Below are 13,857 nucleotides of genomic sequence, written 5' to 3'. Positions count from 1 at the left end.
GAAGGCCAGGAGGGAAAGTGAAAAGCAGAGACCCACCCCACTCTCTTCCACAAGGCGGGGATGGTCAGCGCACACACACACACACACACACACACGCACGCAAACATGCACACACACAGTCACACACAAAAGAGCACATATACAGAGGCACAAACAGACACAAAGGCATACACACAGATAGACACAAACATATACACACAAACATCCGCGTAAACCTCCCCTAACACCAGGCTCAGGAACAAGGAGCTGAGCTTAAGTCCCAACGGCCTGAACAGAACCCAGATCTTGGGTGCTGAGAGTTCCATGCCCTGGCATCTTGCAACCCCAGTCTCCAGGCCTAGCCTACTTTGGTGACAAAGTCCTCCTGGGAGCACAGCTTGTCAATGTAGCTTAAGAGATCCGGGTCCGAGTAGGTGCCGTCCTCTTCCCGCTGCAGCTCATTTCCGTCCTCTCCCCATTCTGCATCTGAGTCGCCTGTGGCTGAGTGGACGGGCCCCACCAGCGCCTCCATGATGTCCACATACTCCCTCACAGCCTCAGGTGGAATCTCCTCAGGTGCCTTGGGCTCCGGGGGTCGCTGGGACCTGTGTGGCTTCGGGCGGGAGGGCTGGGCCCTGGGGCCGGACATCCTGGGAGCACAGGCTGAGGCAGAGCAGGAGGAAGGGAAGGAAGGTGAGGGGCTCCCGGTCCACCTCCTGACCACCGAGCGCACGCTGGTGAGGGCATTGTTGGGGGACATTGATGTGGGTGTGGGGGGGGTCAGGACCACCTGAAGCTTCATGCACAGTTGGAGGGGGGAGGTAAGGGGGATTCTAAGAGAGTCACATGTAAGGAAGTGGGGAACCTCCAATTTTCCAGGGGTGTCCCCATCAAGCCCACTTCTCAGGCAGACTTTGTGTGCAGTCCTTTGACACGGAGGCGTGAGAGAAGTTACAAAATTGACCAAGTCAATACCCCGTAGTGACAAAGGGCATCTGAGACCCCACCCCCCCACCCCCCGCCTCGGTGGCTGTTTTGCTTGAAGGACCAATGCCCCTGTCTTGAAGGAAGATGATCCACATGGGAACAGTGGCCAACCCTGGGCCCCTGTTACCTGTGCGTTCAACTCCAGTGGGAACCTGGGTGGCTGGCTGAAGGCCCACTTTCGGGGCTGGGGGCCCCCGAGGATCCAGCTTCGGTGGGGCTGGAGGAGGCAGGCCCTGCGCGCACTGCATCCACTGCAACTGCTGAACCTGCATCTCCTCCTCGGCCTCAAATTGCATGAACCTGGGGTGTGACGGAGGCACAGGCCACCCTGAGAAAATGGCCTGGGTTCTGGAGCCCAACAAAGGCAGCCAAGAATGAGGGATTGGGAGAGGATGTGCCTTGGGGCTGTCAAGGACCTGTGAGGTGCTGTCCACAGCAGAGAGCTGCTCCTGGAACTGATAGAAGATCTGGGACCCTTCCTGCCTCACCAGCACTGGAGAGCATTCAACAGCATAGAGCCAGGTCGCTGCATTGAACCAGGTCAACGGGACACGTGGCTGACCCAGGGGGCACCCTCCTCATGCCCCCCATCCAGAGCCACATGAAGGGCTGACAGCCAGAGGCTGGAAGAGGCATGTGTTCCCCACAGGGGTCCTTGCCCAAATCCAGGACCCTGGGTTGGGACTGAGAGTTCTGGAACGTAGACCTGGAGACAGGGCTCAGGAGAGGCTGGACGATGTGGATGCTGAGCTTAGAGGACAGGCCTTCCTTTCCTCTGAGAGGTGCTTGTTTGGTTGGTTTTGTTTCTTAAACCAAGGAGATTACCGTGGAGCAAACACTGGAAGGGCCAGAGACCCTTGGGCTGATGACAGCTGGCTTCCCCAGCCTCTTGAGGGATGCCAGGGTACCCACTCAGGCCACTTTTCGTGAGGAGAGGGGGTCCCAAATCTATGTCAAAGTGTTGTCAAAGTGTATTTCTTTGGAGAACGCTAGGGTGTTTATACATGTGCTTGGAAGGAGTAAGAGGTGGTCTGTCTATATATTCAGGGTGAGGGTAGAAATGTATATATACACACACACACACACCTATACAGTTTGTATGTTGGAGTAGTGGTGGGGAGCTTGTATTCTGGAGAGGTAGCATAATGTGTAGTGTTTGGGAGGGGATCCATATGTTCAGGGGTTAGGAATATTTGCATGTGTGTGTCCATAGGTGTGTGAGAATTGTGTATGTATCTTAGTAAGACTGCAGAGGTTGTCGGTGTTTTTCTGTTTTGAGTGTGTCTGAGCATTTGGGGTGTATACTCATGAGTAGTTTGTGGATGTGTGTATTTGTGATTTGTGAGTGTAGCAGGAGGCTTCGAGTCCTCTATGTGTCTATTTCAAAATGTAATGCCTGAAGAATTTAGTGGTGTTGCTTGTATGTGTGTTCTCATATTAGTGAGGTGGACTTACATGTACAGTTGACCCTTGAACAACACGGGTTTGAACCACACGGGTCCACTTATAGTGGATTTCTTTTTCAGTAACTACTACAGGACTACTACAGGATCCATGGATGCAGAGCCACTGCATGGAGGGTTGGCGCCCTAACCCCCAAGTTGTTCAAGGGTCAGCTGTATTTGATAAGTATAGATTATTTGTGTCTGTGTGTGTTTTTGAGTTCCTGGGGCTTCTGGGGTATGTATTCTGTGGGATGTGAGAGTTGAGTTTGTGTGTTTGGAAACCAGTAGACTGTGTAGGTTATGTGTGTGTGCAGGAATCCTGCAGTATATGTATTTTAGGGCTGTGGGATTGCATATGGGTCTTTTTTTGGGTTGCACATGAGACAGTTGTGTACTTGGTGACCCTGTGTGTTTAGGTACTCAGTGTGTACATCTGGATGGCATATTGGTTGCACATGTTTGTTTTCAGGCCCATGTTGTGTGTGTATATAGAGTTGTGAGAGTGGAATGTGAATATTCAGGGTGAGTAAGGTTTCATCTGTAAAAATTTAGGTAGTAAGAGGTGGTCTGTTTGTGTATTTATTCAGGGTGAGGGTGTGTGTTCAGGATATATATATATATATATATATATATATATATATATATATATATATGTACAAACACAAATGTATCTGTGGTATCCTTTTGGTTATATATCTGTGGTGGGAGTTGAGAGTTCTCCTTGGGGTGTAAGTGGATTCTGTGCACATATTCACAGGAAAAGTTATGGGATGTGCTGGAACTGGTTCATACTGTCTTGGGAGAGTCAATGGTGCATATCTCTTCCCAGCTGTGTGTTTAGTGATGTCAGATGGGTAGCTTGAAATTGGTCATGCTGGGAATATTTATACCATGTAGATACCATAAGTGAAGTCTTTCCCGCCTTTCTCGGAGAGCTTTTTATCAAGCACTTACCAGTGTACCACTGATGTGCGTGTTTGGATTGTGTATGTATGAAGCAAGAATATTTGGGCATCGGTGGGTACGTATGGGACACTCATGTGAATTGTGAGTGGGGCTTCTGGGGCTATGGGCCCTTGTATATGTGCATTGACCCTGGTAATTGTGAATCATTGCATTGCTCCTATCAGGTTGGTCTGTTCTTTAGGGCCAGAGAATCTCCATAAATGTTGTTGATTCCCAGTAGAAATCATGCAGATGGATACAAGGGTGTCTGTACCTTAGGGAGGTGGACACTCCTTCAGCATTTGTGTGGTCCTAGCATCTGGGTCCCTAGAAGGGGGCGCCTGGTGGACAGATGGCCATGCAGAGCAGAACCTTCACAGGTGTGTTGTTGGCATGACAGGCAGCTATCAGAAAGTCATGGGGCTTCCTGGATAGGCGGTCAAATGACCAAGGGCTCTCCCAGGAAAACCCCCTGAGAATCAGTTGGACAGCTACAGGCGTTCCTGGCTCTTCTGTGGCACAGCTGATGTGCAAGGACACCCTCCACATGGGGTCCAGAGCCATGTGTCCCTGAGCCCAACTGCCCCAGGGTGGTGGGAACTGTTGCATATCAGGCTGGTCAACTGTATCACTAGGTCTCAACCAACCTGTCTCATGGAAACCTAAGTCCTCACGGATAGGCAGGACCTCTAGGGATCACTGAGCTGACAAGGACAGAGGTAGGGAGGCTTTGTCACTGAGGGAGAGTTGGGGACTGAGACCTGGAGAGCCTGGGGAGTCCCACTCTGAGGAGATATGGCTCTGATGTTCCCAAACCCTTTAGACATGTTCTCTGTTCTTTTCTGAAGGCTCAAGATGCTTCTAGCAGTGGGAAGCTTATCTCAGTTTCATGTTTCTCTGATAGGATGAACTGACCCTTTTATTCACTCTTCCACATCGAGCTGCAAACCCATCAGAGGGAACCATGTGATCGTTGTAGCCACCAGCTGACCCCACAGCCACCTTGTGCCTCCCTTGGACCCACCCAAGCATTTCTGAGCCTTCTTTATGGTGAGTCTTGTGGCCTTTTCTCCCTCATTGTGACTCCTCCTGCCAATAAAACATGCTGTGAATGTTAACAAAAGGAAACCTGCACTAGAATTGGAGTCTGGAAGGCCCGTAGAGGGAGCTCTCATGCCGTGCCACTCATCATCAATTACCCCAACAGGAAGAGGTCATTTACTGACCCCAAAGAGGAAGTGCAACCACTTTACTACCCCAGCTGGAGGAGGGAAGACTTCCTTCCTGGCCAGCAACAAGAAATAGAAAATAGAAATAACTAATAGAAAATTCCACAGTTTAGCCAATGAGACGCCGTTGTCACCTGAAGTTTTACTTTCCTCCAGTGAACTTTCATTTTTTCCCTTGATGATGACTTTCTTTCCTTGTCCCACCCTCCTTACTATACAAGTCTTCTGGGACTTCCCTGGTGGTCCAGCAGCCAAGACTCCGCGCTTCCAATGCACGGGGCATGGGTTCGATCCCTGGTCGGGGAACTAAGATTTCCACATGCCATGTGGCATGGCCAAAAAAAAAGAAAGCCTTCCATGTTGTGTAACCCATTGGAGAATCTCCCTTTCTATCAGATGAGATGCTGCCTGATTCATGAATCGTTTAATAAGGCCAATTTATTCAAAATTCAAAGTAAATCTTCCAATTTACTCAGTTAAATTTTGTTTCTTAATACATTGGGGGCATGCAGAGGTAGCCACTAACAGTTTAATATGTATCCCTCCAGAAATGTTCTGTATAAAAATATGTATGTGCACTTTTCTAAAATCCACTCTTATGATTGCTACTGCTAACAAGATGATTTTATGATTAAATGCTTATCTTTTTAAAAAGAAAAAGGTAAATATATTGGTGGCAGTGATGGGATCTGAAGCAAGTTTCTGATAACATTTGGGACAAGGAGAAACAGGTGTGGTGCCCACAACTCCTTTGAGTTCACTGTCTTTCTTGCCATTCCTGAAGGTTGTTGGTAAGCTCCTCTTGGTTTGAGCTCCATTCTCTTTGCGTTTGTGCTCCCAATCTAACTGGCTTTCCTTTACAGGGCAGGTCAGTTTGGCTGGTAGAGGATTCTCCTTGAGGCCAAACCCCTAGCCTTTCAGATGGAAATTCCCAGGACACAGTAACATCTCTTGGTTATTGCCGGTATATTTTTGAGTGGTAAACCATAGCCCCTAATTTTGTTCCCTGGATTCCACACTGGGCACTGCTGACAGTGTAGTCTGCACTTGCCCATCTGTTTGGAATCAGCCCCCAGTTTCCATGCTTGGAGCTGTTGGTGGTGGCTATAGTTCTCCATTTTGTTTGGAATCAGTTTGCAGTCCCCCTTCCTTGGGATTTGCCGTTTGGATCTTTTTCCTCAGTCCAAGGATCCCTGGGAATCGGTGGTGGTGCATACCAGGCCTTCTTTTGTCCAGGACATAGTAACATCTCTTTGTTACTGCTGATATATTAAGGCGCAGGTTTTTTGTGTGTTCTTTTGGGTTGACAAAGGCTAGCTAAGGAAATGAGATCCTTTATCACCAAAGAGTTGAGAATGCCAGCTTCTGGCACACCTGCTTATTTTATATTTAAGAACTATGGTCCTGGAGGTTGTAGATATTTAGAAAGATGGAAAAATTATACTAATATTGATCTAGAATTACAGTGGTCATTGTGGGGCATGTTCCAGATAGACAAGATTGTACATTTAAGGAAAACACTAGAGAGCAAGGGTTCACAGATTGCACAGGGAGAATGAGATGCCTGCTTTACTTGGTATGTAAAAGTTTACAGAAGGTTTCAAGATTCCAAAATAGCTTCGTTGAGAGACTTAGAACAAAAAGCTAATGAAAAATTAAAGAGACAAAAGGTACCTGAAACAAAAGACCATAGGACGGATGTGACTGCAGATTTAACTCCTACTGTCCCCCCCTTTCCTTTTTCACCTGAGTACCCTTGTTTTACTCATTTTCTGTCTGAAATCCTTTTCTATTCCAAAAAGAATATTTAACAATTGCCATTTAAAATAAAACTACCTGAGGTTGCAGGTGAGCCCCCTCAGGTGTCCTTTACCCCTTGGTCAAAGACTGAACTGAGAGCTGTAGTCAAAGAATTCTCTAAACCTTGGAGGAACCCCCAACATTTTTTAAAGAATTTAGAGTCACTGTCAGGGCATATGTCCCCAAACTGCTAGATCTTTATCCACTTGTACACATGTTGGTAGGACTGGGGGAAGCCCCAGAATGGATGTGGGAAGCAAAATGACATAATCCCTAGGATGATATTCAAGATCCTCAACCTAAAAAGGCTTGCAGAATAACAACTAACCTTTTATAAGCTATTCCTAAAATCTTCCCTGCTCACACTTGGTCTATTATTAATTGGCCTAATAATGATTGATGTATTATTCACTCGTACAAACAAAAGAGGGGTGAATCTGTGGAAGACTTTAGAGCCAGTTTGGAAGCTCTCTTTTTACAGCAGTTGGTGTTCCAAGGAATAAAAAGGCCACTCAGCCTGCTTTAACTGCCCTCTTTGTAAATGGATTATCTTCTGAGATTAGTGGATTGATAAAAGGGCAGAAAAGAGGGTGGGAGGCTATAGGCCTGACTGAACTCGTGACTATAGCTGAGCATTTTGAAAGGACCTTGGAGCAAGATCACAAACAGAAATCCACCAAGCTCATAGCCTTACAGTTACAACAGCTCTAAGGCAAGGGACACAAAATGACACCTGGGCCTCCCCCATTACAACCTCCTAGGGGTCCATGATCAATTTGATGACCCAAAGTTGATGTTTCATTTATAATCAGTGAGGACACTGGAAAAAGAGGTGTCCTCAAAGGTCCTATGCAAACTCTTCACAAATGCTCTCGTATCTGTCTCAAAGGGAGGGCCCCCCATGACCCTCTCCCCTAGTTGGCAGAACTCCAGAGGTTCTCTGGTAAACTATTAGCAGCAATGACCTTAAACAGCCCAGAGGAAAATATAATGAAAAACGGCCAAATTTTAGTTGATACTGGAGCTATGCTTTCTACTTTAAACCCCACTCTCATATTTTACTTTGAAATCTACATTAAACTCTAACCCTAACTGTAAACATAATTACCTAACCCTTTAACACCCTACCCCTAGCCCTAACCAGAGCTGTGCTTTCTACTCTAAATCCCACCCTCAAAGAACAACAGGTCCCTCTGAGTAAAGAGGATGTTTCCATAGTGGGAGTACCTAATACAGTTCAGAGAGAATTTTTATCTCAACCAAGATTCCTTTCTGCTATGCAGTATAGCCCCAGTTAATCTATTCAGTAGAGATCTCTTTTCTAACTTCAAAGGGCCAGTACATTTTGCCTCCAGTGGAGATCTCACCTTAAAATTTCCTGATCAACGTGAACCTGATCAGTTATGTTCCTTACAATCTGTCCTGGACCTAAAAGCGGAAGTTCAACAAAAGTTCCCTAATTGGATGGAGATGCCTGCAAATTTGGGGGCTACTTCTGACAGTGTTAACATCAGAAGAATAAAAAAATGCAAACCTATAAAGATTCAGATAGATGTAGCTAAGCCTCTCCCTAGGTTTCCTCAACAGCTATTAAAGCCTGCGGTCATACAAGGTCCCATAGCTATTGTAGAAGACCTAATTGCCCAGGAGGTAATCATTCCTGTACTCGTCCCTGCAGCATGCCAATTTTGCCTGGTTGGAAACCTGGCAGGATGGCGATTTGTCCAGGACTTGGGAGCTGTTAATAAAAATAGTTTTCCCCTGTTTTCCTGTTGTTCCAAACCTAGCCACCCTTGTGTCACAAGCTTGAACTGACTTGAAATGGTTTACAGTTGGAGACCTTTGTTCACCTTTCTTCAGCATTCCGGAGACCCAACAGCCAATATCTACATGCCTTTACTTGGAACAATCAACAATATACCTGCACTTTTATGCCTCAAGGGTTCACTGGGACTCCTTCTTTTTTCCTACCGAGTACTTCACCAAGATTCAAGTACCCTCTAGTTCCCTGAGAAATCAGCCTTTTTACCATATGGAGATAACCTCCTGCTGTACTCAGCTACTGTAAAGGTTCCATAAGGCATTCATAAAAGATTCCATTTATTTGCTGCAACAGTTAGCTGAGAAAGAACACAAAGGAAAAATTACAATTATCCGTAGACGCTGTTCATTACCTAGGACGTAATCTAAGCACTGAAGGAACTCCGCTATCTCCAGAGAGAATTAGGCTGATACAGGGACTTCCTAGACTCACAACTAAGTGCTAGCATTGTGGATTTCTAGGTTTAGCTGGTTATTGCAAGCTCTAGGTTCCAAATTTTTCTGTTACCTCTTCCACTCTGTGAACTTATTAAAGATTTGGTTCCTGAAGCCTTTGCTTGGGAAGATAAACACAGGCAGGTTTTTATAAGGCTAAAACAAGCAGTGCAGGAGCTGCCTGCCTTAGGGTTGCCCAAATGATCAGGTTCAGGTTGATCCGGAAACTTTTTTTTTTTTTTTTTTTTTTTTGCGGTACGCGGGCCTCTCACTGTTGTGGCCTCTCCCGTTGCGGAGCACAGGCTCCGGACACGCAGGCTCAGCGGCCATGGCTCACGGGCCCAGCCGCTCTGCGGCATGTGGGATCTTCCCGGACCGGGGCACGAACCCGTGTCCCCTGCATCGGCAGGTGAACTGTCAACCACTGCGCCACCTGGGAAGCCCGATCCGGATACTTTAAGGTGAGATCTCCACTGGAGGCAAAGTATATTAGCCCTTTTAAGTTCGAAAAGAGATCTCTACTTAATAGATTAACTTTAGGTTATTCAAAACCTTTTACTTTATTTGTGCATGAAAGGCATAATCAGGCCGCGCAGAACTGTGTGAGCATGGTGGTAAACATAGGCCTATTGCCTGTTATAGCATACAACTTGATTCAGTTGCTTTTGCCCGTCTCAGGTGTCTTAAGGTTATAGCCACAACTGCAAATTTAGTGGAAGCCTTGGCAGATTTGACTCTAGAAAATGAAGTTTATTTGCAAACTCCACACCTTGTCCACAGTCTTCTTAACGCTGAATTGACAACATTTCTCTGCAAGTATCACTAGATTAACTTCCTGTGAAATCCTGCTTTCACCACCTCATCTTTAAACGTCACAACGTTCTCAATCCTGCTACACTACTACCTCTGTCTCACAAAGGTGAGGGCCGTGACTGCCAGGTAACAGTGTCCCATGGGAATTCCCTGGTAGTCCATTGGTTAGGACTCCGAGCTTCCACTGCAGGGAGCGCGGGTTGGATCTCTGGTCGAGGAACTACGATCCCACGAGCCACATGGCACGGCCCAAAACAAAAACAAAACAAACAGAAAACAGTGTCCCACTTTGTGACACCGTGTCCTGAGTAAAGATGTTACCAATTCCAAGCTTGCTCTGCTTGCCGCACGACAGGCCATGAATCGGAGATGAGGTGTTGAGGCAAGGAATATGACTTTATTCAGAAAACCAGCAGACCGAGAAGATGGCAGAGTAAAGTCTCAAAATAATCATCTTATCGGGGTTTGGGTGCCAGTTTCTTTTATAATACAGAGATGGGGAGGAGATGAGGAGGTAAAGTAAGAAGGCCATAAGTTTTGCGAATAGCCCCTGGAATGGCCAGCCTCGGGGAGGAGATGTGTTAATTTCTTCTTAATTGTAGCCATCCACAGGTGGAAGGAGTCCATATGTTTCCCTGAACAAAGGCACTTTGGTTTAACATTCAGACAGAGGGACAGGGTTCCCCGAGGCAGGCCATTATGTACAGGTACAGACAGTATCCTTTTAGTGAACAAAAGCAGCAGAAGGCAAAGGTTAAAGTAAAAGGAACAGATCCCATGTGGAGTCCGATATGGCTCTTCCCTGTTACAATTCCCTACTGTCAATGTCCATTCCACAGTCTTGTGGATAAAAGGGGGTGACGGCCCTTCTAATTGCTTCATCAGATGGATCTTTCCGGGAGTGTCCACCATTGGTGCCAGTGTTCCAAACGTTGGGTTTTTGTTTTTTTTGTTCCTCTCTGGAAAGTGTGTCCTTTACACCTGTAGCCTTAAAAAAATATTCTCAGCCTAAAAGTTGAGAGTTACGATCTCTTTGATGGGAACTTTGAGGGCTTCAAGCCTGGGAGGCAGCATCTCAAGTTAAGGAATTCAGCACTTTTCTATGGACGGGAAGATACAAGAGTCTGGGCTCACTGAACTCAGTCATTTGATATGTGCCTCAGCTATCCGGGGCCTGTATCCTATATTCTCATATCCTGAGTTTCGTCAGGGCTCACCGGCTCACGTTGGGGGGCTGCAGTCGCTAATGACTGATGTGTCAGGAAATATTCCATTTCTCAGATCCTCTCCTCTTGGTCAGGATTTTGACCAATATTTGGGAGACGTTTCAGGATCAAATTTTGTCCCACGGCGCTGGGAGGCTCATCCCAGGTCAGGGGAGAATTCTTGATATGCCACTCCAGGTGCTAGTTTTTGGATTAGGCCCTATTGCTAATTAAAGATCTTCTGGATCCTCTATCTAATTATGATCCAGGAGACATTTTCCCTTGTTGCTTCCTCCTGTACCTAGAATCACACTATTACAATTATTTCATGTTATAAATGTGGTCTGTTTCCTCAAGATGTTTAGCCATTGAAGTATTGTTGGAGGCCTGGTTCCATACTGGGTACTGTAAGAGACACCAATCTTATAAAGTAGACAGGATATAAGTAATGCAGCTAGTAACGTTAACAAAGACACAGTACAGCAGGGAGACACAAAGAGCAAACAATCTGGAAACAAAGAACAATGATCAGTGTAACTACTTGTAATCCAATTGCAATAGCGAGTGACCAGAGGTACCCTAACTGATTTAGTGAGCCATCCGCTGTTTCAGTGTACCAGCGGTGCGGACTTAGACGTGCATGGCTTAATCTTTGAGGCAAGCATATGCTACTGGCAGGATCACCCAGGTAGAGAGAAAAAGATAAATGTTTCAATTCTGCTTACAAGGGTATAATTTAACACATGACTGTAAATCATAATGAGTTTAAGGGGAGCGTTTTGCTTACACCTGGAAAACACAGATTGAAAACAGTCATTTTTCAGATAGAAACCATAAAAATTATAACCATAATTATAACCAAAATTATAACCAAAATTATAACCCTTTTACCCAGGCATGTGCAACTAATCGTTTTTGTTAACAGCTTTATGAAGCCATCAGGTTTCCCATTAGAATTCTTCAAGTTCTTACCCAGTTCACCTTTATGGTTTGAAAATCAGAAACTTGTATTTATCCAAAGGTCCTTTCTATAAATCTTCTTGAAGAGGAAGCATTTTTGCAAAGGCATCAGAGTGAAACCGTGACTGTGTACAATGGTGAAAGACTTAAGAAGGCACGTTTCAATCTGATTACAGTGCAATTGAGAAAGTAACGTGGTTACTGCGGTGACATGCAACACTTTCAGCTAATAAAGAGAATTCTGACTGGTAACATTTTACCAGGACATAGCAAATTTTAGGAACTCCATATAATCTGTAGAATACCTGTGTCATTTGGCATACAATAGAACCTAAGAAGATTTATTGCTTATTTGACAACACTTCCCGTGTCATTCAACCTAATTAGTTAATATGTCTCTTGGGGTGTTTCAGGGGCCCTTTGAAGCACCCCAAAGTTAGCTAGAGGTCAAAGGAACTTCATTATAATTTGAGTTGGGAAGTTTTGTCAAAAAAATAAGAAAAGGGTTTAAAACAGATAGGATGCCATGTCACTGTGAAACAATAGTTATTCACTTAGCCAAAGTAACAATAAAAGATTTCAAAGGCAAGTACAGAACAGATCTCTTAAAAGGTAGAAAAACTTAAAATCTGGTATCAAAGGCAGTCCAAAATCTTAAGAAACCTTGTCTTCTTAACAGAGAGAAAAGCGAAATTCAAGTTGTGCACCAGCTTACTTTTAAAATGTATTTACCCAATTAAACTTATTTTAAACTTAGTCCTGACCACGTACAGAACTCTTTTTTTCAGGGTCCACTTTCCATAAACCTTCTGTCACTTACTTTAGCACAATTCTGACTTTCAAGTGGTCAAATATCTGGAGAGATTAATTTTAGATAGACCTTCCTAAAAGATAAGTATTTTAAAAAGTTCACCTAAAGCTCTTACCTCATTTGCATTTTCTTTCCTTAAAAGTTTCTTCACATCAAGTTATTTCCTTGCTGACAAATTTGCAACAGATATAACAAGATTTTATTTAGCTTATATTAAACCTAGGCACAATAAAAGTATTATACTTAATGTTGATGACTCTAACAGCATGTCTATATTAATTAGATCAACAAACGAACATTAATACCAGGTCTTAATTAATACTGAATATTTCCCAGTTCACATGAACCTGAAGCTCATGTAGCTCAGTTTCTCTTGTATTTAGAATAGTTTGGTGTGTAAGTGCTTACTTTTCTTTAAGCCAATTAAATAGAGCTCATCCACAAATCAACCTCAGCAATGTTATCCAAAGACAAAGACACCTACAAGGACACAAACATACAGAGACGTCATGGTTGTCATTTCAGAATTTCAGCACTGAGTCAGGTACAGCCATGTGAAGCCCATCAGTTTACAAAAAGAGGTTGGATTCAAATTAGGTTTCTGGCAGATGGAACAAATCCAACTCACTTGTCTAGATGGCTGAATTTTTACAGAAAAGACACTTAGGTTTTTTATTTATCCTTGATAAGTCAGTTTCTAAATTACTTTACCCTCTTTCAAAAAGGTGCATTTTAGGGGCCTCCCTGGTGGCGCAGTGGTTGAGAGTCCGCCTGCCGATGCAGGGGATACGGGTTCGTGCCCCGGTCTGGGAGGATCCCATATGCCGCGGAGCGGCTGGGCCCGTGAGCCATGGCCGCTGGGCCTGCGCGTCCGGAGCCTGTGCTCCGCAACGGGGGAGGCCACAACAGTGAGAGGCCCGCATACCGCAAAAAAAAAAAAAAAAAAAGGTGCATTTTAGAAAGATGGCAGAGATGAGAGTTCCTGAGAAGACCAGAAAGGACATTTGCATCTCAAAGATACAGGCAAGTTTTTCCTAGGATGACTTTGTTTCCCCTTTGTTTAATATTTACAAGCCTCTTAAGATAAACAGGGAGGGTTTGGGGAGTGGTCTCTATTGGAGAGTCAATCAACTCGTTCCCCACTGTCAAAGTTCCCCGGGGCTCCTGTGGGGAAATTAGAATCGGACGCCTCAAGGCCAAGGGAGTCCCCTGGCCTCTTATAGGATGTCCGCACAAGGGAACTTGCCCTGCTGTGGATGTGGCTCCCAGTCCAAATTGAGTGGCTTGTGGAGTCTTAGATGGTGATACTAAATCAGGCTCCTGTCCTCTGGGGGTTAACACAGAAACTTCTATTTGATCCCCGTGGGTAGGGGAAACAGGAGGTGGTGAATATGATGGCGGCATGGGGGGAGGGTGGGCAGGTGGAA

At 45.2% G+C, this 13,857-nt stretch overlaps 1 protein-coding gene and 1 long non-coding RNA gene across 2 annotated transcripts in view; both read left to right on the top strand.

Annotated features, from left to right (window-relative positions):
* Positions 1-13,857, top strand: part of LOC309807691 (uncharacterized protein) — a 165,018-nt gene that overhangs the window by 130,089 nt on the left and 21,072 nt on the right. The window lies entirely within an intron of this gene.
* Positions 4,162-13,516, top strand: LOC309807702. The gene is made up of 3 exons (XR_014294639.1): positions 4,162-4,406; positions 9,320-9,560; positions 13,379-13,516. It is a non-coding gene; the product is annotated as an uncharacterized lncRNA (long non-coding RNA).

The sequence above is a fragment of the Mesoplodon mirus genome (genome assembly GCF_964341445.2).
Source record: "Mesoplodon mirus genome assembly, chromosome: 7".
Lineage (NCBI taxonomy): Eukaryota > Metazoa > Chordata > Mammalia > Artiodactyla > Ziphiidae > Mesoplodon > Mesoplodon mirus.
Note: the sequence above shows the minus strand (reverse complement) of the source record. Positions and strands in the feature narration are given on the sequence as shown.